The sequence below is a fragment of the Hypanus sabinus genome, chromosome 18, assembly GCF_030144855.1.
Source record: "Hypanus sabinus isolate sHypSab1 chromosome 18, sHypSab1.hap1, whole genome shotgun sequence".
NCBI classification, from domain to species: Eukaryota; Metazoa; Chordata; class Chondrichthyes; order Myliobatiformes; family Dasyatidae; genus Hypanus; species Hypanus sabinus.
The window spans coordinates 59,280,479-59,306,905 of NC_082723.1; the positions used below are offsets into that span (position 1 = coordinate 59,280,479).

Genomic DNA, 26,427 nt, shown 5'->3' on the forward strand with positions numbered 1-26,427 from the left:
TAGGGATTGTCAAAATGGCTTTCAGCGTGGCAGGTCGTTTAACCAATCTTATAGTTTTTCAACCAAGAAAGTTGATGAAGGATAGGCAGTGGATGCTGCCTACATGGGCTTTAGCAAGGCCTTTGACAAGCATGGGAGGCTGGTCCAGAAGGTTCAGTTGCTTGGCATTCAGGGTGACGTAGTAAATTGGATTCAACACAATGCACCTCGTGGGAGAAGCCAGACAGTATTAGTAGATGGTTTCCTCTCTGACTGGAGGCTAGTGACTAGTGGAGTGCTGCAGGGATTGGTGCTGGGCCTGTTGCTTGTTTGTCATTCATATTAATGATTTCGATGATAACGTGGTAAACTGGATCAGCAAATTTGCGGATGACACCAAGATCGTGAGTGTAGTGGACAGAGAGGAAAGCTATCAAGACTTGCAGTGAGATCTCAAAAAACGGGCTAGAAAAAAGGCAGATGGAATTTAACGCAGACACGTGTGAGGTGCTACACTTTGGGAGTACAAAGCAGGGGTAAGATTTACAGTGAAGGACACTACATTGAGGAGTGAAGTAGAAGACAGGGATTTGGGAAGACAGATTGTAATTCCTTGAAAGTGGTGTCACAGGTGCACAGTGTTGTAAAGAGAACCTTTATAAATCAAAGTATTGAGTACAGGAGTTAGGATGCTATTTTTAAGTTTTATAAGACGTTGGGAAGACAAAATTAGGAGTATCGTGTGCATTTCTGGTCATTCATCCACAGAAAAGATATAAGATTGAAAACGTACAGAAAAAGTTTACGTAGATGTCGAAGGGATTTGAGGATCCGAGTCATAGGGCAATGTTGAATAGGTTAGGATGTTATTCACTAGAGCGTAGGAAAATGAGGGAAGACGATAGAAGTATACAAAATTATGAGGGGTATAGATAGGGTAAATGCAAGCAAGCTTTATAAACTGAGGTTAGGTGAGATGAGAACTAAAGGTCATAGGTTAAGGGTGAAAGGTGAAATATGTAAGGTGAACTTCTTCACTTAGAGGGTGCTCTGAGTTAGGAATGAACTGCCAGGGAAGTGGGTTCTATTGTAACATTTAAGAAACAGACAGACAGACATACTTTATTGATCCCGAGGGAAATTGGGTTTCGTTACAGTCACACCAACCAAGAATAGTGAAGAAGTATAGCAATATAAAACCATAAATAATTAAATAATAATAAGTTAATCATGCCCAGTGGAAATAAGTCCAGGACCAGCCTATTGGCTCAGGGTGTCTGACACTCCGAGGGAGGAGTTGTAAAGTTTGATGGCCACAGGTAGGAATGACTTCCTATGACACTCAGTGTTGCATCTTGGGGAATGAGTCTCTGGCTGAATGTACTCCTGTGCCTAACCAGTACGTTATGGAGTGGATGGGAGTCATTGTCCAAGCACTTAAATAAATACATGGATTGGAGGGGTACTGAGTCCAGGTGTCGGTTGATTGGACTAGGCAAAACAAACTAGATGGATCAAAGGGCCTGGTTCTGTTATGTAACACTCTATGATGGTCTGATAATAAACCTGATCTGATCCTGAAAGTTAATTCCGAGTCCGTTTCCACCATCCTTTCAGGTAGCACATCCAAGTTTGCTTCCACCTCCCCCTTTGGTGCTGATTGTTACAAAGTTAAAATTCTCTGGCTGCTAACCATTCCAACAGCATTTTCCTCATTTTCTCCATTAAAACCACCCGTGCTTTTGTCTCTGTAGGAAATAACCGTTTTCACTCCAAGAACCATTCCTGTTTCTCTTGTAACCCGAATCCTTCATCCTTGGTCCCATTTGGAGAGCGTCCAAGCTGGCTGTGGCAACAAACCAGCTGGGGTTGTTTTGGGCATCAAAGTGTTAACGGTTGCGCTTGCAGGGAGCGGGTGGGGGAGGACACATGTGGACTAATTGACTGCAGCTGAGACGCTGAAGGCAGGCTGGCTCGAGTTCAGGCATGATTTGCTCAGAGAAGAGAAAAAATATAGCCCGAGAAGGCGGAACAGATGGTTTAGGTCATGGAACTCGTTCTCACTGCTCCAAGTTCATCACAAATTGTATTGTCAGCCTCCTGCCCATCCCCCCCCACCTCCCAAATCCCAGCAGCATCTGTACAATCTCGCAGACGGGGGAACAGGCACTTATTGCTGCAGAAGGGGTGGGAGAAGCTGAAGGCATCTCACACACAGCACAGACAACCCCCCACCATTCCTTGAATTTTTATCAATTCTACATGCAAGAGGAACCCATTCAACAAATCAGGGCAAATCTCTAGCTCAGCATGATTTATTCACTTTTGTTCCAAATTCTACACCATCTTGAATTCCACAAGAAGAATTTAGTTTTACAGACCCCCACTATCCAAGCTTTCGCAGCGGCTGAGTCCAATTTTCATTTTCCATCCTGTTCCTGGTGGCGCAACCAAAGTTTGATGCTGATTCTCTTCGTGGATTTGTTCCTTTACGCCATCCTTCCTACCCGTTGCCCGTCCTATGATACCTTTGAAACGGCAACCAGATAAACCAGTGCTGCTTCCTGTGCTAGATAATTGTCTGCACAATGGAACCTCGCTGGGTGACCTCAGCACCAACAGCATTCACATGTCTGTACGTTAAAAAAAGATCCAAAGTACATTTACCATCGAAGTATGTGTGCAGTATACCACCGAGATTCGTCTTCCCCACAGACAACCATGAAACAAAGAAAACCATGGAACCCGTTCAAAGAAAAAGACACGATCAACATTATACGAAATAGAAACAAGAAAAAACCTTCCATATCTGATCACCTTCATTACCGCTGTGATGCCACGGCTTCACTTGTTCCTCCCAGGCTAAGGAAATTTTATAGGTGAGGCATTTTGGCAAGTCAAACCAGTATAGAACTTGTACTATGAATGCTAGGGCACTAGGGAGTGTAATGGAACAGAGCGACTTAGACAAACTGTTTGTTGAAAGTAGCATCACTGATAGACAAGATAGTGAAGAAGGCATTTAGCATGCTGGACTTCCTCAGTCAAGGCACTGAGTGTAGGAGCTGGAACATCTATGTTGCAATTGTATAAATAATTGGTGAGGTCACATGGAGTACTGTGTACAGTTTTGGTCAGCATGTTATAGGAAACACTGCCTCGCGGATCCTCCTTAAATCTTTCCTCTCTCATTCTAAACACTACACCCTCCAGTCTTTGATTCCTTCTCTCTGGGAAAAGAGTGCCGGGAAGATTCACAAGGACTAGAGGGCCTGAGTTACTTGGAAAGGCTGGCCAGGCTAGACCTACATTTCATTCCTTGGAACGTAGGAGGAATGAGGGGCGACCTTACAAAAATGTGTAAAGTAATGAGGGGAATAGATAAGGTTAACAGAAACAGTCTTTCCCCCAGGGTAGAGAGTCAAAAACAAAGGGCAATAGATTTAGGGTGAGAGGGAAAAATTAAAAAGGTACCTGAGGGGCAACCTTTTCATCCAGAGGGTGATGAGTATATGGAATGAGCTGCCAGAGGAAGTGGTTGAGGCAGAATCAAGAATATAATTTAAGATGCACCTGGGCATGTACAAGGACTGACAGGACTGAGAGAAATGTGGGTCACAGGTAGGAAATTGAGACAATCTGGGTGTACCATGGTTGGTATGAACTCGTTGGGCCAAAGGGCCATTATCCATGCTGTACTGTTCTATTACTCTACGACTGAGGGATCATTGCATTCAACACACGAGGGCTGGAAGAAAGGCCCAAGTTGCAATTCTGCTGAAATTGCAGCTAGCTCAGTATTAGGCTTCAGGTATAATCTATTTGGCCTTGTCTACCAATCGCAGCTCAGTCTCCAGTCCCTGCTGAACAACGTTGGGCCACATCTGAGGTAGGACAAATAATATTCTTAACAATAGCCAGCAAATGATGTTAAAACATTTCAAACACTTTCTGTAATTTATACAATCACTGAAAACTTATGATGCAGAATAAGGCCCCATCAGTGCCAGCTGAAGATGGCCCCAGGCTAATCCTACATTCCACTAACAGAACCATAACCTTTCAGATCACCATTCCTTAAGAATATATCTAGTACTTTGAAAATAAGACGAGGGTTCCTGTTTCTACAATCCTTGCAGGCAGAGAATTCCAGCCAGATTCACCTACCTTCTGGGAGTACAAGTATTTCCTAGTCTCATTATTAATCCTTCATTAGCTCTATTTTCCTGACTGCAATCCCTCTACTGAGGGAAACTGGTCTTATCTAAGCTCCATATAATTACATACACCTTGATTAAGTGTCCTCAAGTCCAATGAAGGAGTGTTGACTGAAACGTTAACTCTGTTTCTCACTCCTCAGACGCTGTCTGAGTATAACGGCTGAGTGTTTTTCACTTTTTGCTCCAACACCTTTGTTTCCAAGAAAGCAAACCCTACCCAATCCATTTTTTCTCAGAGCCACAATTGATAAAAGGTCATCAACAGGAAATATCATTTTGTTTCTCTCCATGAAGATGCTGTCAAATCTGCTGAGTAATTCCAACATCTGCAATGGTATCTCCATAACCTCTCTCAGATGTAATCACTTTCTTGTAATAGGGTTGACAGGGACATGGAACTCAGCAACGTACTGACTAATATTGCACAGTCATAGTATAGCCTCCCTGCTCTTGTATTCTATACCTCCATTAATAAAGAAAAGGACCTCCCATGTGCCTTTTTAATCATGTCAGTGGCCAGTCCTGCAACCTGAAAGCATTTGTGGACATATTCACTAAGGTACCTCCATTAATCTATACCACTCAGTACCATCAGACTTACTGTATAATTTGCTTGCCCTGTTTGCCTCTCCACAATTGCATTACTTCATAATCCCCTGGACTGAACTCCATTTGATGCTTTTCTGCCAGATAGGCCAACAGGAGTTTCCTACAAGTATAAAGCTTCTGCCAAGGTGAACTATACTAATATAGTATCATTTGCAAACTGCACTATCGTGCCTGTACATTTAGTCATGGAGAATTAGAGCACAGAAAGGAGTCTTTTGACCATTGTCCATGCTGATCAAGGAGGCTATCTGAGCTAGAGCTATTTGACTGCATATATCACAAATACTTCCAAACCTTTCCTCTCCATGTACCCATCCAAATTACTTTTAACTTTTGTAATTGCACCTGCCTCAAACAGCTTCTTTGGTAGCTTGATCAATATACCCACCACCCGGCGTGTGAAGAAACTGCCTCTCCGATCCTCCTTAAATCTTTCCTCTTTCATTCCAAACCCAGTCTTTGATTCCTTCACCCTGGGAAAAAAGACAGTGTTCATTCACCCTATTCATGCCAGTCTTGAATATTGTACACCTCAGTCGCACATTCCAAGGCAAAAGAAGACCTAGTCTGCCTTGATGAGTCTAAATATGCTACAAAGAGCAGGGAGCTGAGTTCTGCGCAAGTCTTCATGTACAAAATTAACTACTGGCAATATGCATAGGAGGCAGTAAGAAATTTTTATCCAGAGTAGAGGCATTTAAAACCAGAGTGTATACAGTTAAGGGGGACCTGAGGAAGGTTATTTTTTCTCCAGAGAGTGATTGGAATCTGGAGCACACTGTCTGAGATATGGTGGAGGCAGGTGCTCTCACAAAGTTGAACAAGTATGTAGAGGATATCTGAATCACAAGGGAGACAAGGCAAACAGGCCAAGTGCTAAAAAATGGGATGTGTACAGATGTGTTCTGGTGTCTTGACAGTTTGCCTAAAGGGCATATTTCTTTTCTGTACAACTCTTATGATCTTTCAAGCATTACCCTTTGCTTTCTACCAGAGTAAATTATGAATCCAATTTACCACTCCTACCACTTTACTGATTTGTCAAAAATCTTTCTAAAATCCATGTATAACAAATCCACTGCCCTCATCAACCCTGAGTGTTACCTCCTCCAAATATTCAATCATTAATCAGACACAAACAAATTCATGCTGTCTTGGATTAACTGGTGCCTTCTCTAATTAAGGTTCATACTGGCTCTTGGTATGAATTCTAATAATTTGACCCATACGGCCTATAGTAATTTGGTTTATCCTTTAAAACAACCATACAATACTCAGCAGGTCTCAATCCCCAGGCAGCACTCCTGTAGTCACGGAGGATTGATAAATGACACCCAAAGCAATTGCAGTTTCCTTCCTTTTTCTTTTACTAGCCTAGGATATATTTCAGGATCACGAGCTACCCATTTCATGTGGAGAGGAAGTAGATTGCTTTCTCCAGCAGGGAGTCAATGGACTGAAAGATACTTAAATTATGTGAGTTGAGGTGCAGGGAGAGGGCATGGAAGTGGTGTGAAGGCCAAGGCTGAATTAGCTCGGAACTTGATTTACGATGAAGCCTGCTCAAGGTCCTACTCCTGCTCCACATATTCACTTGCAAGAGAAAACACCTTCTCTATATCAGTTCAACTAAGGCCCTTCAGGAACTTAAGATATCTATTACATGACACTATACCGAACCTTCTCTTTGAGAGGGAAGAGACAACCTTGACCCCCATAATTTGTCTACCACCAAAACAGGTCTATAACAGTGGACACCATCTCCCTGGCCCAACGTTCACCGCTGGAGTACCTTCACAGTACAGATACATCAGACTATTGCTTATTGACTACAAATCAGTCTTCAATGCTATAATTCCAAGCAAACTTAACACCAGACTCTGAAACCTAGGATTCCATTCCTCCCTCTGCAAATGGATCCTCGACTTCTTCACCAACAGAATGCAATCAGTAAGGAAAGGCAGCAACATGTCCACCATGATTATTTTCAACCTGGGTGCTCCGCACAGCTTCGTCCTCAGTCCCCTACTCTGCTCCCTCTACGCTCCTGACTATGTGACCAGAGCCTGCTCCAACTCCCATCTACAGGTCGAGTACCCCTTATCCAAAAAGCTTGGGGCTGGAAGTGTTTCAGAGTTCAGATTTTTTCCAGATTTTGGAATATATAATGAGAAAGCTTGGGATCGCCATCACTTCCATCTCTGAATTTATGTGCTACTGGTAAGCAGTCTTTGTCTTTCATTTGTTCATCATACACATGTACTGATACAGCGGCTCAGTGTATGAGATTTTCATCAGTGGCAATCTTGGTAAACTCATCAATGAATTTCTCTGCTTAATGATCAGCAGATGCTTTATCAACACAAATCTTTAATGCTGTGCCTTTTCTTAAATTTCTGTAATAAGCCTGCTGAAATTCACAATTACCATCATTTTTCAGTTTGTCAAGACAGATATTTGTTTGTTTCATGATTAGCATACTGTTACACGGCACATATTCACTCTGATACTAATGAATCCACTCTTTCAATACATGACCTAGATCTTCATTTTTCACTTTATGCACTTTTTCTATTTTTAACTTCTGTTATTGCAGAACAGCTGGTGGTCCTTCAACACCAGCTCCATAGCAAAGAAAGCCCAGCAGCATCTCTACTTTCTGCGAAGGCTGAGGAAAGTCCATCTCCCACCCCCCATCCTCATCACATTCTGCAGGGGTTGTATTGACAGCATCCTGAGCAGCTGCATCACTGCCTGGTTCGGAAATTGCACCATCTCGGATCGCAAGACCCTGCAGTGGATAGTGAGGTCAGCTGAGAAGATCATTGGGGTCTCTCTTTCCACCATTACAGACATTTACACTACATGCTGCATCCGCAAAGCAAACAGCATTATGAAGGATGCCACACACCCCTCATACAAACTCATCTCCTACCTGCCATCTGGAAAAAGGCACCAAAGCATTCGGGCTCTCACGACCAGACTATGTTTCTTCCCCCAAGCCATCAGACTCCTCAATACCCAGAGCCTGGACTGACACCAACTTACTGCCCTTTACTGTGCCTATTGTCTTGTTTATTATTTATTGTAATGCCTGCACTGTTTTGTGCACTTTATGCAGTCCGGTGTAGGTCTGTAGTCTAGTGTAGTTCTTTTTTCCCTGTGTTGTTTTTACATAGTTGAGTGTAGTTTTTGTACTGTTTCATGTAGCACCATGGTCCTGAAAAATGTTGTCTCGATTTTACTGTGTTCTGTACCAGCAGTTATGGTCAAAATGACTATAAAAAGTACGTTTCTTGACTTGACTACATATGTGATGTCGCTTCTCAGAACTGTCTGTGGTGCGCAGAGACCTGTGCATTGCCTGAGTACCTTCCCAACACCTTGCGGAATTTTCCATTTGCAACGTCATGTCAGTGCTCAAAAAAATTTGAGGTTTTCGGACTTCGGAATTTCGGATAAAGGGTACTCAGCCTGTACAAGTTTGCAGTGGATTTCAGGTTTACAGGAAGAAGATAGAGAGGTTAGTAACACTGTGTCATTAAAACAACCCTTCGCTCAGTATCAGCAAACAAAAAAAGCTGGTCATTGATTTCAGAAAGGGAGCATGTGCATTCCCGTCTACATCAATGGCATTGAGGTTGAGATGGTTAAGAGCTCAAAGTTCCTAGGAATGAGCATCACCAACAGCCTGTCCTGATCCAACCATGTAGGTGCTACAGCCAAGAAAATTCACCAAGGCCTCCAGTTCCTCAGGATGCTAAGAAATTTGGCACGTCTCTTCTGATCCTTACCAATTTTTTTAATCGACGCACCATAGAGAGCCTCCTATGTGGATGCACGACAGCTTAGCATGGTAACTGCTCCGCCTGTGACCATGAAAAACTGCAGAGAATTGTGGACAAGGCTGAGCACATCACCCTTCCCTTCTCTCCGTGGACTCTGTCGATATTTCTCACTGCTCCAGTAAAGTAGCAACATAATCATAGACCCCATCCACTCCAGAGAATCTCTCTTCTTACCTCTTCCACTGGACAAAGATCTAAAAGCCTGAAAGCACGTACCACTAGGTTCAAGGGCAGCTGTTATTAGACTATTGAATGGTTCACGAGTACAGTAATATGGACTTTTCACCTCACAATCTACCTCATTATCAGAATCAGAATTAATATCACCAGCATATACACAATGAAATACATGATAAGTAAATATAGAGAAAAAACTGAATCACAATAAGTTTCTATGCCTATTAAATAGTTGTTAAAATAAGTAATGCAAAAAAAAAGTGAGATAGTGTTCAATGTTCATTTAGAAATCAGATGGCAGAGGGGAAGGAACTGTTCCTGAGTCACTGAGTGTGTGCCTTCAGGCTTCTGTACCTCCTTTCTGGTGGTAACAATGAGAAGGATCATTATGGTCTTGCACCTTAGTGTCTATTTGTACTGCACCTTCTATGTAGCTGTTACAGTTTGTTCTGCTTCCTGTTATCATTTTACCTTGCACCACGTAATGAACTGATCTCAATGAACAATGTGCAAGGGAAGCTTTCCAATGTACCTCTGTATATCTGACAATTATGAAGTAACTTCAATCCGTCCTGGTCTGATCAGCCTTAAGTATAGTCACTTCTAATCTGGATGGAGATCTTTAATGAGTTCACCCTCTGAAACATTCCCTCTCTCAAAGCCTCAAAGTCACTCCATCAAACAGCAAACCTTGATCATCAGTGTGATGGACAAAGCTAAGGAGATTTAGTGGCCAACATTCAAATTCATTACAGAATGTTCAGACTTTTCATTATTTTCTTCACAATCTCAGTGCTCCCCCAACCTCAGAAGACAGCTTCACCAACAAAATGCTGGCGGAACTCAGCAAGTTAGCCAGCATCAATGAAGGGGAATAAACAGTCAACGGTGCAAGCTGAGACCCTTCATTAGTCCCAGAAGATTGCTCCTTCCTTCAAGCACCTAACAGCAAAACCCAAACAGGTAAGCTGGAACAGCTGAGGTTATTGAAAACAAATTGAGATATTATTAGTGGAAAATGTTGCCAAAATAAAATCAGTAAATTAGAGAAGTATAAAGCTTTGTGAGGAAGAACTGCAGCAATGAAAATGCAAAATAATAGGTGAGAAACAAAAAAAAAGGGGCTGCAAACTTTCCATCAACATACGAAAAGAAAGAGTTAATGTGGGAAATTAAGGAATTGGCAGAGAAATTAAATATATATTTTATCTTAAATAAAAACAGAAAATGCTGGGAAAACTCAGCAGGTCGGGCAGAATCTGTGGAAAGAGAAGCATTTGATGTTGCAGTCCTGGGACCCTTCATCAGAACCAAAGTGGAGTGCACTCTCCTCAAGAGAACAGATGAGCTAAACTGTTATAGTTCAATAACTAGGAACCTATAATTGAGAGGAATTATGTACTGATTTTGGTATATTTAAAGCAGAGGTCGATATGTTAGTGATTAGTAATGGTGTCAAAGTTTATGGGGAGAAGGCAGGAGAATGGGGTTGAGAGGGATAATATATCAGCCATGATTGAATGGCAGACTCGATGGGCCAAATGGTCTGATTGTACTTTGATGTCTTTTGGTTTAAAAGGGAAACTTTAGTCTAAGTAACAAAGAAGGGGACAAAGGAAGAAATGTGGTGATAGGATCAATTAATGTAGTTAAAGGTCAGCTAAAATGCTTTGTCTGTATAATGTGCTGAGTCTGTGTAATAGTTCATTGTGTGTCTTACTGGGATTTGCAAAAGCACCTGAATATATAAATGAAAGGAGGAGGAAAAAAGAGATGGAAGGCAAAGATGGTCAATTCTGATACAAACAGAAATAGACAGAAAATTATCTTAAGTTAGATTATCCAGAATTGATTCCTACAGGCAGAAGTTGAGGGGCTGCCTCAAGCTTGCACTGAGCCTCATTTAAACTTGACAGGAGGCCATAGTCAGGTTAGAGTGGCATTGGGATGGGTATTAGTGACAGGCAATGGATAGCCCAGGCTCACTCCTGTGCTCTGAGTGTATAGGAGCTCTGCAATACAATCTTCCATTTGGTTTCTCCAGTGTAGAGGAGACTACACTGAATGCAGTACATTAGACTGTGAGAAGTGCTAGTAAGTTATTACTTCATTACGTTTAGACATTTTCCCGTAATGGTTAGTGTTGAATCTAACATCTGGATGGTTCATGAGCAATGATAAGTGGGGAATTTGATATCACTGCTGTGGTCAGTGCTGACTCAAGGCTTATTGGATGAGGAAGCCCAGCTTCAACAATGGCAGGGGCCCCAACAAAGCTGAAGCAACAGAACCATGTTTATCTCGAAGTGCCAAGTGGATAATCCCACCCTACATCCCCTTGAGATCTCTGCCACCACCGAAGCCCGTCTCCAGACAACTGGATTCACTTCATGAGATACAGAGAAATGGCTGAGAGTAATGGATACATCAAAAGATGACACCTTAGTTGTAGTACTGAAGGTGTGCATTCCAGTATTACTCACAATTTTGGCCAAGCTGTCCGATATATTCATTGTACTGCCATGTACCCAACAATGTGGAAAATTGCCCAGCTATGTTCTGTCCATAAAAAGGACAAATCTAGACTGGCTATTTATTGTCCAATCAGTCTACCTCAGACATCAACAAAGTGACGGAGATTATGGCGACCGTGCTGCACCAATAATCTGCTCATTGGTGTCCAGTTTGACTTTCTCCAGGAGCACTTGGCAGCCGAAGTTAACTTTTTGTCCATATATCATTTGCTTCTGTCCAAGCAACTGAATGCTAGAGGTGAGGTAGGAGCAATAGTCCTTGATGTCAAGGCAGTGTTTGTTTCAATGCATCCTCAAACAGCGCCAGTAAAACTGAAGTATATGGTATCAGTGTGAGAACATTCCCGTGGCCTCACACTAAGGGAAATACTGAGGGGCATTCATCCCAGACTGGGCTGGGAGATAACTGCAAAAGTTCAGTTTCCTTGGTTCAGTCGTCACAGAAACCAATTTCAATAACCAAGCAAAAAAAAAACATGAATTTTATGTAATGGGAATGGGTTAATATTATTATCAGGGGCTTCCCCAACATCTTACTTCCATCATGGGCCTGACACAGGGAAAATCATTGCTGCTTGCTCAATATTTCCCACCAACAAACATGCAGTAATACCTAGACAACTTGGATAGATGAATGAGAAGTAACACTTGCGACACAAGAGTGCCAGACAATAAGCATTCCCATCAGAGAGAGTCGACTCACCAACTTTGCAATGTAATTGTATTAAATTTCCCACTATCAACTTTCTGGGGGGTGGGGGGGAGGGAGGGTAATTGCTGACTAGAAACTTAAGTAGACCAGGGATATAAATAACGTCAGAGGAGGGGTATCCTTCAGCAAGTGACTCATCTCCTGACATTACAAAGCTTTTCCATCACTGACCCAAGGCATAAGTCAGGTGTATGATGGAATACCTTCCACAATACTGAATCCTATAGCATCCTGATGGAGGGGATACAAATCTGGGAGACACTAAAACTGAGGGCCACTGCTTAAAAATCACCAGCTCAAGACAGAATTTTTCTTTTCCTTGGAAGTCATTGTGAGCTTTTGGAACACTCTCCATCCAAGTGGCATTGATAGTGGGTGAGCAGCACGGTAGCGGAGTAGTTAGCACAACACTTTACAGCGCCAGCAATCAGTGACCAGGGTTCACTTCCCATCGCTGTCTGTAAGGAGGTTGCATGTTCTCCCAGTGACCACGTGGGTTTCCTCTGGATGTTTCAGCTTCCTAGCGCATTCCAAAGGTAGGTTAGGGTTACAGCAAGTTGTACTACGTCGATTCCCGAAGTATGGCGGCAATTGTGGGCTTGGCCCAGCATATCCTCAGACTGTGTTGGTCATTGACACACATTTCACTGTATGTTTCCATGTACGGGTGACAAATAAAGCTCATCTTATCTTAAAAAAAACTTAAGCATTTCTAAGGCAGAGGTAAACACATACTTGACAAGCAAAGAGGTGAGAAGTTATTGTAGGAAGACCAAAGCGTACAATGGAGGTTACAGTCAGATCCATTATGATCTTGTTAAATGGTTTTTGTTCCAAGTTCACTTGTTACGCTGCTCAGACTGGGAGTGGCAGCAGGTGCATGACTGGAACCAGAGTCACGAACGTACGCAGGAAGAGCTGAGGGTAAGGGATGTGGTCAAGTGCACAGCTGGAATCACGAGTCAGCAATGAACCAGGTCTGGAACAGGAACTGGGCGTTGGGAATGGGACCGGGTGTACGGCTAGAAGCAGGCCAGGAATGAGGCAGGGACAGCACAATGGGCAAGGTGTGTAGCCACAGTTGGGAAGAGGAATTAGGGAATATGTGAACATAATTACTTGTGTTCCTGCATACACACAGAGCAGCATATGCACACGGTATATGTGGGGTGGCAGCTAGGCACGTATCCTCTAACATGTGAGCGTTAACATCCATGCAGCAGAATTTGATCTCCAGCTATCTTGGTCTCACAGCACACCCAGTGAAGCCTGCGGTATACAGTGTGCCATAGACACCCCACATAGCAGAAGCCACAGACAAATTCTGCTCCACAATATGAAGTTCAGGACCTGGAATGTCAGAACCCTGATGGATAATCCCAACAGATCTCAAAGTCTCTCTGCTGTCATAGCTTGGGAGCTCAGAAGCTTTGACTTGATCACTGTCACCCTAAGTAAGACATGATTGACCAGAAGTGGTCTGATCAAAGAAGAAAGGAATGGGTACATGATTTTCATAGTTTGGGGGTAGTCTTAAAAATGATTGTCATCACAGAATGAGCTTCACCATCAAGCTGACCAGGAGTCTCAATCAGTCTCCTGTGGAATTAGTCAAAGCTTTATAATTCTTCACCCAATACACTACGCTTAACTCTATTAGGCGGGCCATGATTACACTGGAGTCCCTCAACCGATACTTTACTCCAAGCTCTATCACAGAAAGAGATTACCAGGCAGACAGGTGACAGTATCCAAGGATGGACTCCAAGCGTCTTGAAAAGAATGTAATCGCTCTACTGACTCTTGGGGACACTTGGCCCCCACTCCTCAAAATAGAGGAGGAGCACACAGGATGCGATTGAGATCATAAACATGCACTAGGAGCACAAAGAAGTGCTGTGTATATAGGAGAAGGGGAGGAGCAACCCATAAATGATCACGTCACAAATTAGCAGTTGCCAGCTTCATCAGGCACCTCCAAGCTCCACATCTGGTTCCCACACTAGTCTCACCCGTCACTTCAAAACTGGAGTGGAACCAAGTCATTCTTGATCCTATCGGACTGCTTAAGTAAGTAAGTGGAGCTCCAATACTCAAATAACTCAACGTTGCCCAGGATAAAACCAGCTTACTTAATGAACACCCTGAACATTAAATCCCTGTGTGGTACCGCCTACAAAATGCATTCCAGTTACTTGTTTCGGCTATTCCGACAGCACTTCCAAAACTAGGGAAGAAAATGGAGGCAGATCATGTGAACCCCATCACCCGCAGATTCTGCTCCGAGTCACACACTCTCTCCCCTGACCTGGAATATATCAGTCCATAGACTCTACATTCCCATACTATACTGTGGGAGTATATTCAATAGAAGAACTGCAGTGGTTCAGATCCCCTCCAAAAGTTTTTCCTTTTCACAAAATTAATCTCATGTGATAAGAATAGTTTAATTAGAAATACTAATTCAAGGGATCATCCAGGTATATAAAAATAAAAATACAGACTTTTATATTCGCTCCGAGAGGAGCACAGTTGACAGTTAACAGTTACGGGGGCATATACTCCAATGTAAAGTAGGAAATTAGATAATAATTTAGTAGTATATAAAGATTTAATTTAAGCAAGGCTAATTTCAAAGGGATGAGGATGGACAATTCCCATGAAGAGCAAGAGAAGAACTAAGCATCCAGAGCTCTGCAGATCTCTGCAAGGACAATAAAGCAAAAACGTGGCTGTTTAGGACTATTGTCAGGTTGTAAATACCTGTGAGAACATGGCTATTACACAAGAATCAGACATAAAGTGAAAATTGAAATAAGGGAGGTAACTGGAATAAAGAAAAGATTGTCTACAACACAAATGGAACCTACAGTTCCACAGAGGAGTGAAGAGCAAAGATGGGACCCGCATGTGGATGCTGAGGGGAGGTTTAGGTGGTAAATTTAGAGCAGGCTTCACCAGGTAAGGAGGTGATGTAATAGCAGAGAAGGAGACTTTGGATATTTTACATCTCCATAGAGATATTAGAAAAGGTGCCTTAAGTTAAGTAGGTAATTACAGGAGGAAATCTCTGGGGCACTGATTATTATGCTCCAATACTTATTGAATATTGGGCTGGTGACAGAGAACTGGAGAGTAGCAAATGTTACTCCCTTGTTCAGAAAGGAAGTAAGTATAAAGCCAGCAAAGACTGGCAGGTCAGTTTAACCCGGGTGGTGGGCAAGCTTTATCGGATAGGATTCTGGAGGAAAATGGATTAGTACTGGGGAAAGCAGGTTTGGAGTGGGTAAGGTCACATTGTAGTTATGCAATGACAGAATTCTATCATAAAGTAACAAATAGATTTGATGAAGATAATGTCATTGGTGTGCAGTGCATGGCTTTTTATAATATGCCACATAAACTTTTCATCAAACTTGAAGCATATGGCATTAAAGGGACATTAATACCAGGAATACAAATATGACTAAATAAAAGACAAGGGTGATTCCTGGTGAGTGGCTGGTTCTGACTGGAGGAAGGTGAGTAATGGCATTATCCAGGAATCTGTGCTGCTTTTTGTCTATATTAACAGCCTAGACAAAGCAGATGATACAAAACCTGGGGAGATTAGGGTTGGGTCGCTACAAGATATACACCGGCTGGTGGAGTGGGAGATGAAGGCGAAGTGTAATGCAGGAATATGTGAGGTGATACATTTTGTAAGAAGAACAAGGAGAGGCAACACAACATAAACTGCTCTGAAGGAGCAGAGGGACCTGGGGGTGTGTGAGTACAAATCATTGAGGGGCAGATTGAGAAAACAGTTCATAGGACATTCAGAATACAACTGAGACACAGAATGCAACAGCAGGGAGTCTTGTGGAATACCAGTCTGATCACAACTGAAACATTTGATTCAATTCCTGATCACCGCATTTCACAACAAAGTGAAGGCACTGGAGGGAGTCCAGAAAAGATGTGTGAGAACAGTTCCTGAGACTACAGTTACAAACAGGGAACTTGGTGATAGAGTGGTAAAGTATCCAAACCACAGGGTGACACATATTCCAGTCAAATTGTAGAACAAGCTTAAGGTACTGCATTGCCAGGATCTGCAACTAGCTGAATGCTTAGTGTGCCAAATTTCTTATAGGTGCTTCCCCATTAGAATGTTTCTTCAAATAACCACCTCTTCCAAAGCATAGTCACATTCTTCCCTCCTTCTCCATCACTCCCATCTTGGAACTCCTTTCAGCACTCACCATGTAACTGTGTACTATCTTCCATCTGCCTCTCACCTTTCTATCAACATGGGCTACAAACAGTACTTTTCTCAATTTGGAATATTTTATTCAATCTTCATACTTTGGTCTTCTTTGCAATGAGGAACCTCTACAGACTCCATTAAGTGTGCAACAAACAATCTGGAGGTTTGGGAAGCTGACACTTTAATTCTCCATCTCACTCCTGCTACGACCACTGCTTTCACAGGATCGCAACAGTTCCGCTGAGGGTCAGTAACCTGATCTGATCTTTCTCCTGGTGCAATGTCATATCCTGAATCCCAGAGTTGCACAATGTCACATACACGCCTTTTCCAACTGAACTTTTATTCCTTATTGTATTAGTGTTGATCTAAAACATGAACACAAGATTTTCCCTCCAAAGATGCTGATGGTCTGTTTCCTGAATACTTTTAAGAAATAAGAACATATCTAGCTGTGCCTCCTCCACCTACCCACCTTCCCACCGGGGGCGGCACCGTAGCATAGTGGCTTGCGCAATGCTATTACAGTGTAAGTGACCCAGGTTCAATTCCTGCCACTGTTTGTAAGGAGTTTGTATGTTCTTCCTGTGACTGAATGGGTTTCCTCCAGACGCTCCGGTTCCCTCCCATATTCCAAAGATGTATGACTGACTGATTGGTCACATGGGTATAAGGAGGTGGTGTGGGCTTGTTGGGCCAGGAGGACCTGTTACTGAACAACATCTCTAAATAAGTAAGATCATGGCCGACCTGCCCCTCAGTGCCATTTTCCTGCTCTATCCCAATAGGACAGGATAGGTGGTGAAAGCAGTTAAGGCAGCACTGTGGGCTTTTATTGGTAGGGGCCTGGAGTACAAATGTCAGGAAGTGATGGTGAACCTGTCTGGTCTCCAACAGAGCACTGTGTTCAATTTTGGTTGCCACATTAGAGGAAAGACTGAGAACATAAATGAGATGGAGTGATTTACAAGAATGGTTCCTGGGATGAGGAATTAGTTTCAGAATTAGAATCAGATCTATCATCACTGACATATAGTGTAAAACTTATTGATCTGTGACAGCACTACTGCGCAAAGACACAAAGATCTATAAATTACTAAAATAGATAAACAGCGCAAAAAGAAAGGGATAACAAGGAATTGTTCATGGGTTCATAGACTGTTCAGAAATCTGATGGAGGAAGGAAAGATGCTACTCCTAAAATGTTGAGGGTGGGTCTTCGGGCTCCAGTACCTCCTCCCTGATTGTAGTAATGAGAAGAGGGCATGTCCCAGATGGCGAGGGACTTTAATGGTGGATGCCACCTTCTTAAGGCATCATCAGTGGTGGGGATGGTTGTGCCCATGATAGATCTGGCTGAGTCTATAAACTTCTGCAGCCTCTTACAATCTTGTGCATTGGGGGCTCCACACCAGTCAAAGACACAACCTGTCAAAGTGTTCTCCAGAGTACAACTGTAGAAATTTGCTAGAGTCTCTGGTGACATAGCAAATCTCTTCAGTCCTAATGAAACACAGCCATTGGCGTGCTTTCTTTGTGATTGCATGAATATGCTGGGCACAGGATAGGGCCCAGGCACTTGAAGCTGCTCATGTTTTCCACTGCTGACTCCTCAATGACGACTGATGTGTGTTCTCCTAACCTCCCCTTCCTAAAAATCACAATCTGTTCTTTGGTTTGGCTGATGTTGAGTGTGCTGCTGTTGTTGCTGCGACACCACTCAACCAGCTGATCTACTTCTCTCTTGTACACCTCCTCATTGCAATCTGAGATTCTGTCAATATCAGCAGTGTCTTCAGTAAATTTATGATGGCATTTCAGCTGTGCTTAGCCATAAAGTCATGAGCGCACAAAGAGTAGAACAGTGGGCTAAGCACTTAAGCACACATCCTTGAGGCGCTCCTATGCCGATTGTCAATGAGGAAATTATTATTACTGATACATACTGATTTTAGTCTTCTAATAAGGAAGTCAAGGATCTAGCTGCAGAGACCCATGTTTTAGAGTTTGGTTGTTCGTACTGAGGGAGAGAGATTCAAGGATGAGGGCTGGTACTGAGGACTTAGAGAGAGTGAGACTGTTGTCTTTGAACAGAATGTTGAAGGGAGATATGACAGAAACAGTAAAATAATGAAATGTCTGGACAGAATGGATACTGGGATGTTGTTCCCTTGGATGGAGGGATTGAGGACCAGGGTCACACGTACAATAAAGGAGGAACAGGTTAATTGTGATATTAGGAAACACATGGATGTATTGCTTGCATAGATAGAGGCAGGTTTCACTGTACCTGTCAAGAGGGAAGTAGATAACCACATTATGGAGAAAAGAACTGCAATACTGTGGAGGAGGAATCATGGGTTGCCCTATTAGAGAGCTGAAACAGGAGCAATTGGACATGTTCTAATATACAGGAACTACAATTTTATGCCTTGATTCCCTTAATATCCAGTAATCTATTGAACAATGAAATGAATGAACTCAACAATAATACTCTGCAGTCCTCTAGGGAAAGAATTTCAAAGATCCATCTCCCTCAGAGTGAAGAAATCTCTCTTCACCCCAGTCCTAAATGACCTAATCCTCATTCTGAGACTGTGACCACTACTCACAGGACCTTCAGCTGCGGAAATACACTCCCCACATCTGGCCTGTCAAGTCTCCTAAGCTTTCGTCTATAAGCCTAGTCAACTTAACCTCTGGGGTAAAGATAAGGCTAACAACCATCCCGACTCTGTCTAATGAATCTTTGTAGCACTGGCTGGAATCATGCCCGGCCCAAAGGAAGTTGCTAAAGTTGCTGGAAATCTGAATTAACACACACAAAATACTGGTGGAACTTAGTAGGTCAGGGAGAGATACTGCCTGACCTGCTGAGCTCCACAAAGCAAGATAGCTGCAGTGGTTGGAAGCCAGTCATTGCAGTGACGAGACATCTCTGAAGGAGTTCCTCATGATGATACCCTACTCCTTCACCAATGTAAGGTCAGAAGTAGAGATAATCACTGATGGTTAAGAATTGCAACTCCTCCGATAATGAAGCAATCCACAACCAAATGCAGCAGGAGCTGACATGCCCAGGCCCGGGCTGAAAGTTGGCACGTAACAATCTTACCACACGTGCAGGACAATGATGCGAGCCAATATGAGAAAATCCTGCAATCATCCCCTGGCATTCAATGGCATTACCATCACTGAATCTCCCTTTATCAATGTCCTGGGGTTACCATTCACCAGAAGCTGAACTGCTGGAGCTCTGCACACAAAGTGGCTACAAGAGCAGGGGAGGGGTTAGGAATCCCCTCAGTTAGCTCCCCAAAACCTATCCAGCATCTACAAGTCAGAAGTATGATGGAAAGCTCTCCACTTACAGATGAGTGCAACTTCAATAACACTCAAGAAGTTCGATACCATACAAAGTGGCCCACCAAAGGCACCCCATGCACAGCCATTCACTCGTTCTACCACCCATGCACAGCCATTCGCTTGTTCTACCACCCATGCACAGTAGCAGCATTTTGTACAATGCACTGCAGCAAATCAGGTCCTGAGATAGCAGGAGTCCAAACCCAAAACCCCAACAAGAACAAGGGCAGTGAAAGCAGGACCACCACCATCTGGAAACTGCTTTCAAGCGACACACCATCCTGACCTAGAAAGACATCACCGTTCCTTCAGCATCACTGGATCAAGATCCGGGAACTCCCCCCCGAACAGCATTGCCCACATCAAGGGCTGCAGTGGTTCAAGAAGGCAACTCATCACAACCTTCATGAGGGCACCAGGTTGGCTCAGCCTGCGAAGCCCACATTCCTTGCATAACACCAAAAAAAAACTCCTTTTCATGCTAATTTGTCCAATTTTTAACATAAAGAAATCAAACCAGTATATCAGGTGTGAGATGGCAAGTTTACTCCTGAAAACAAATCTTCTTACAATAGACTATAATGCTGAGGCTTTATAAGACACCCTTCTAGCCACACTTAAGAGTATTGTCAACAGATTTGGGTCCCATATCTCAGAAAGGGTATGCTGTCATTGGAGAAACTCCAGAGAAGGTTTACGAGGATGATTCTGGGAACAAAGGGGTTAACAATAGGAGGAACATTTGGCAGCTTTTGGCCTGTACTCACTGGAATTTAGAAGAATGCAGAGGGATCTCATTGAAACCTACTGAATGTTGAAAGAACTATATAGGGAGGATGTGGAGAGGATGTTTCCTCGGGTGGAGGTATCCATAACTATAGGGCACAACCTCAAAACTGAGAGGCAACCTTTCAGAACTGAGGTAAGGAGTAATTTTTTTAGCCAGAGAGTAGTGAATCTGTGGAATGCTCTGCCACAGACTGCGGTGGAGGTCAAGTCCGTGGGTATACTTAAGGCGGAAGTTGATAAATATCCTGATTGGTCAGGACATCAGAGGATATGGCAAGAAGGCAGGTGCATGGGGTTGAGTGGGATCTGGGATGGTGGAGAAGATACAGCAGAGCAGATGGGCTGAATGGCCTAATTCTGTTCCTATGTCTTATGGTCTTATACTATATGCCCTCCCAATTGCTGCTGCATCTGTACCTTGCCATTCAGTAACTTGCAAACAAGACTACCACGGTCCCTTTCAACATCAATATTACCTAATAACTTACCATTTAAAAAATAACTGCTTTCTGGCTTGTGCACCAATTTGGATAACTTAAAATTTTTCAACATTGTAAGTGCAGTGCATCCACTGTGTCCTTGCCACTTTCTCAATGTCTCTGTATTCCCCGACACTTCTTTACATCTTCTGACAATCCCACCCAATTTTATATCATCAACAAATATGACATTTGGTCCCCCTCGTCCAGTTACTGATAAGAGATTGTGGACAGGTTGGTCGGAGCACCTGTACCTTCACCACTTAGTCAGTAAACCAGAGACCTATCCCCACACTGCTTTCCATCTGATAATCAATTATCAATCCATTTCAGTATCTCAAACAAGAGGGCATAAATTTGTAAGAAGGAGAAGTTTTAAAGGAGATTGGAGGGTCAAGTTTTTGTGTTTACAAACAGATAGTAGATGTCCGGAGCTTACAGATTCAGATGCAGCCACTATACTTAAATTATTAGGCAGATACAGATAAACACGGCACAGAAGCAAACGTGTGGATGCTGGAATCTGGAACAAACAAAACACTGGAGGAACTCAGCAGTTCAGACAGCATCCACAGAAGGAGAAGGGCAGTTGATACTGAGAGCATTCTAGCAAGTGCAAATAGGGTAAGTAAATGGGAAAAAAGAGTTGGCATGGATGCGGTGAGCTGAAAGGCCAATTTCTCTGACTATTTTTACCCCAGTTTAGTGTGCTCTAAAATTATAGACCAAACTCCTGCACAGGAGCTTTAAGGACAACCACATGCCAATACACCACTGGTTCTCCCTTATCCATTCTACTCTTCAAAGATCCATTAAACCTGATTTTCTTTTCATGCATCCCATTTATCTGTTCTCAGTCCCACAACCATCAACGCCCTGCCAACTACCAACCTCCCCCATCCCTCACACAGCTCGCAGTGATGGACCTGGGCTGGCAGTGAACCGATGGGTTCCCTGTAGTACAAGAACATGCCCCTGCCCACAACACCAGCACCCACCTTGCCCACACCTCTCTGTCAACAACACCTCTTCCAATTGCCTTCTCTCTGTCCACGACACAACCCTCACATCCTCCTTCTTTCCTACAGTGCCGCACGCCCCTTCCTCCCTGCCCCTTCTGCCTCCCTACAACACCATCTTGCTGCCCACCCCCCAATCTGCTGACAACACTGGCTCTTCTGTCTGCTCCTGTCAGCACGCCAACACTGGCACCACTGCTCCCTCCTCTCTGCACACATCACTTCCCCCTTCCCCCTCTTTGCCCACAACAGTTTCTCTACCCGAGATACCTCCCCTCTGGCCACAATGTCTCCCCACTACCCCTCCACACAATGTTTCCTCTGCCCACAACACCATCTCCCCCTGCTCCCTCCTCTCTGCCCACAACACGGTCACCCCTGAAACCCCTCCTCTGCCTACAATTCTCCCCCTGAAACACCCCCTCTCTGCCACATCTCCTCGTCCCCTCCTCTGCCCACAACACTGACTCCACCATCCTCTCTGCCCACAAAAGTCTCCTCCTGAAACACCTCCTCTCTGCCCACACTGTCAGCTCAGCCCCCCTTCTCTGTCCACAAAACTGTCTCCCCTGCCCCCTCCTCTCTGCCCACAACCCCATCTCCCCTGCCCCCTTCTTCCTCCCCACAACAGTCTCCACCTGCCCCCTCTTCTCTGCCCACAACCCCGTTCCCCCTCCTCTCTGCCCACAACCCCATTCCCCCTCCTCTCTGCCCACAACCCCGACTCCCCTCCTCTCTGCCCACAACCCCGTTCCCCCTCCCCTGTCCACAACCCCTACTCCCCTCCTCTCTGCCCACAACCCCGACTCCCCTCCTCTCTGCCCACAACCCCGACTCCCCTCCTCTCTGCCCACAACCCCGTTCCCCCTCCTCTCTGCCCACAACCCCGACTCCCCTCCTCTCTGCCCACAACCACGACTCCCCTCCTCTCTGCCCACAACCACGACTCCCCTCCTCTCTGCCCACAACCCCGTTCCCCCTCCTCTCTGCCCACAACCCCGTTCCCCTTCCTCTCTGCCCACAACCCCGACTCCCCCCTCTGCCCACAACCCCGTTCCCCTTCCTCTCTGCCCACAACCCCGACTCTCCTCCTCTCTGCCCACAACCCCGTTCCCCCTCTGCCCACAACCCTGTTCCCCTTCCTCTCTGCCCACAACCCCGACTCCCCTCCTCTCTGCCCACAACCCCGACTCCCCCCCTCTCTGCCCACAACCCCGACTCCCCTCCTCTCTGCCCACAACCCCGACTCCCCTCCTCTCTGCCCACAACCCCGTTCCCCCTCCTCTCTGCCCACAGCCCCGACTCCCCTCCTCTCTGCCCACAACCCCGTTCCCCTCCTCTCTGCCCACAACCCCGACTCCCCTCCTCTCTGCCCACAACCCCGTTCCCCCTCCCCTGTCCACAAACCCGACTCCCCTCCTCTCTACCCACAACCCTGTTCCCCCTCTGCCGACAACCCTGTTCCCCTTCCTCTCTGCCCACAACCCCGACTCCCCTCTCTGCCCACAACCCCGTTCCCCCTCCTCTCTGCCCACAACCCCGTTCCCTTCCTCTCTGCCCATAACCCCGACTCCCCTCCTCTCTGCCCACAACCCCGACTCCCCTCCTCTCTGCCCACAACCCCGTTCCCCCTCCCCGTCCACAAACCCGACTCCCCTCCTCTCTGCCCACAACCCCGTTCCCCCTCTGCCGACAACCCCATTCCCCTTCCTCTCTGCCCACAGCCCCGACTCCCCTCTCTGCCCACAACCCCGTTCCCTTCCTCTCTGCCCACAACCCCGTTCCCTTCCTCTCTGCCCACAACCCCGTTCCCCCTCCTCTCTGCCCACAACCCCGTTCCCCCTCCTCTCTGCCCACAACCCCGACTCTCCTCCTCTCTGCCCACAACCCCGTTCCCCCTCTGCCCACAACCCCGTTCCCCTTCCTCTCTGCCCACAACCCCGACTCCCCTCTCTGCCCACAACCCCGTTCCCTTCCTCTCTGCCCACAACCCCGTTCCCTTCCTCTCTGCCCACAACCCCGTTCCCCCTCCTCTCTGCCCACAACCCCGACTCCCCTCCTCTCTGCCCACAACCCGGACTCCCCTCCTCTCTGCCCACAACCCCGTTCCCCCTCCCCTGTCCACAAACCCGACTCCCCTCCTCTCTGCCCACAACCCCGACTCCCCTCCTCTCTGCCCACAACCCCGTTCCCCCTCCTCTCTGCCCACAACCCCGACTCCCCTCCTCTCTGCCCACAACCCCGTTCCACTCCTCTCTGCCCACAACCCCGACTCCCCTCCTCTCTGCCCACAACCCCGTTCCCCTTCCTCTCTGCCCACAACCCCGTTCCCTTCCTCTCTGCCCACAACCCCGTTCCCCCTCCTCTCTGCCCACAACCCCGTTCCCCCTCCTCTCTGCCCACAACCCCGACTCCCCTCCTCTCTGCCCACAACCCGGACTCCCCTCCTCTCTGCCCACAACCCCGACTCCCCTCCTCTCTGCCCACAACCCCGACTCCCCTCCTCTCTGCCCACAACCCCGTTCCCCCTCCTCTCTGCCCACAACCCCGACTCCCCTCCTCTCTGCCCACAACCCCGTTCCCCTCCTCTCTGCCCACAACCCCGACTCCCCTCCTCTCTGCCCACAACCCCGTTCCCCCTCCTCTCTGCCCACAACCCCGACTCCCCTCCTCTCTGCCCACAACCCCGTTCCCCCTCCTCTCTGCCCACAACCCCGACTCCCCTCCTCTCTGCCCACAACCCCGACTCCCCTCCTCTCTGCCCACAACCCCGACTCCGCTCCTCTCTGCCCACAACCCCGTTCCCCCTCCTCTCTGCCCACAACCCCGACTCGCCTCCTCTCTGCCCACAACCCCGACTCCCCTCCTCTCTGCCCACAACCCCGTTCCCCCTCCTCTCTGCCCACAACCTCGACTCCCCTCCTCTCTGTCCACAACCCCGACTCGCCTCCTCTGCCCACAACCCCGACTCCCCTCCTCTCTGCCCACAACCCCGTTCCCCCTCCTCTCTGCCCACAACCCCGACTCCCCTCCTCTCTGCCCACAACCCCGACTCCCCTCCTCTCTGCCCACAACCCCGTTCCCCCTCCTCTCTGCCCACAACCCCGACTCCCCTCCTCTCTGCCCTCAACCCCGACTCCCCTCCTCTCTGCCCACAACCCCGTTCCCCCTCCTCTCTGCCCACAACCCCGTTCCCCCTCCCCGTCCACAAACCCGACTCCCCTCCTCTCTGCCCACAACCCCGTTCCCCCTCTGCCGACAACCCCGTTCCCCTTCCTCTCTGCCCACAGCCCCGACTCCCCTCTCTGCCCACAACCCCATTCCCCCTCTGCCCACAACCCCGTTCCCCCTCCTCTCTGCCCACAACCCCGACTCCCCTCCTCTCTGCCCACAACCACGACTCCCCTCCTCTCTGCCCACAACCACGACTCCCCTCCTCTCTGCCCACAACCCCGTTCCCCCTCCTCTCTGCCCACAACCCCGACTCCCCTCTCTGCCCACAACCCCGTTCCCCTTCCTCTCTGCCCACAACCCCGACTCCCCCCTCTGCCCACAACCCCGTTCCCCTTCCTCTCTGCCCACAACCCCGACTCCCCTCTCTGCCCACAACCCCGTTCCCTTCCTCTCTGCCCACAACCCCGTTCCCTTCCTCTCTGCCCACAACCCCGTTCCCCCTCCTCTCTGCCCACAACCCCGTTCCCCCTCCTCTCTGCCCACAACCCCGACTCTCCTCCTCTCTGCCCACAACCCCGTTCCCCCTCTGCCCACAACCCCGTTCCCCTTCCTCTCTGCCCACAACCCCGACTCCCCTCTCTGCCCACAACCCCGTTCCCTTCCTCTCTGCCCACAACCCCGTTCCCTTCCTCTCTGCCCACAACCCCGTTCCCCCTCCTCTCTGCCCACAACCCCGACTCCCCTCCTCTCTGCCCACAACCCGGACTCCCCTCCTCTCTGCCCACAACCCCGTTCCCCCTCCCCTGTCCACAAACCCGACTCCCCTCCTCTCTGCCCACAACCCCGACTCCCCTCCTCTCTGCCCACAACCCCGACTCCCCTCCTCTCTGCCCACAACCCCGACTCCCCTCCTCTCTGCCCACAACCCCGACTCCCCTCCTCTCTGCCCACAACCCCGTTCCCCCTCCTCTCTGCCCACAACCCCGACTCCCCTCCTCTCTGCCCACAACCCCGTTCCCCTCCTCTCTGCCCACAACCCCGACTCCCCTCCTCTCTGCCCACAACCCCGTTCCCCCTCCTCTCTGCCCACAACCCCGACTCCCCTCCTCTCTGCCCACAACCCCGTTCCCCCTCCTCTCTGCCCACAACCCCGACTCCCCTCCTCTCTGCCCACAACCCCGACTCCCCTCCTCTCTGCCCACAACCCCGACTCCGCTCCTCTCTGCCCACAACCCCATTCCCCCTCCTCTCTGCCCACAACCCCGACTCGCC

General features: G+C 46.9%; 1 protein-coding gene across 2 annotated transcripts in view; it reads right to left on the reverse strand.

Moving 5' to 3' along the window:
- Positions 1 to 26,427, reverse strand: part of LOC132407656 (discoidin domain-containing receptor 2-like) — a 104,166-nt gene that overhangs the window by 75,502 nt on the left and 2,237 nt on the right. The window contains exon 1 of one of the 2 annotated variants that reach the window (XM_059994456.1): positions 5,197 to 5,218. The exons of the other annotated variant lie outside the window; for it this stretch is intronic. The gene's annotated coding sequence lies outside the window, so the exon portion shown is untranslated. Of the gene's footprint in view, positions 1 to 5,196; positions 5,219 to 26,427 lie in introns of those variants that run through there. 2 annotated transcript variants of the gene reach the window in all.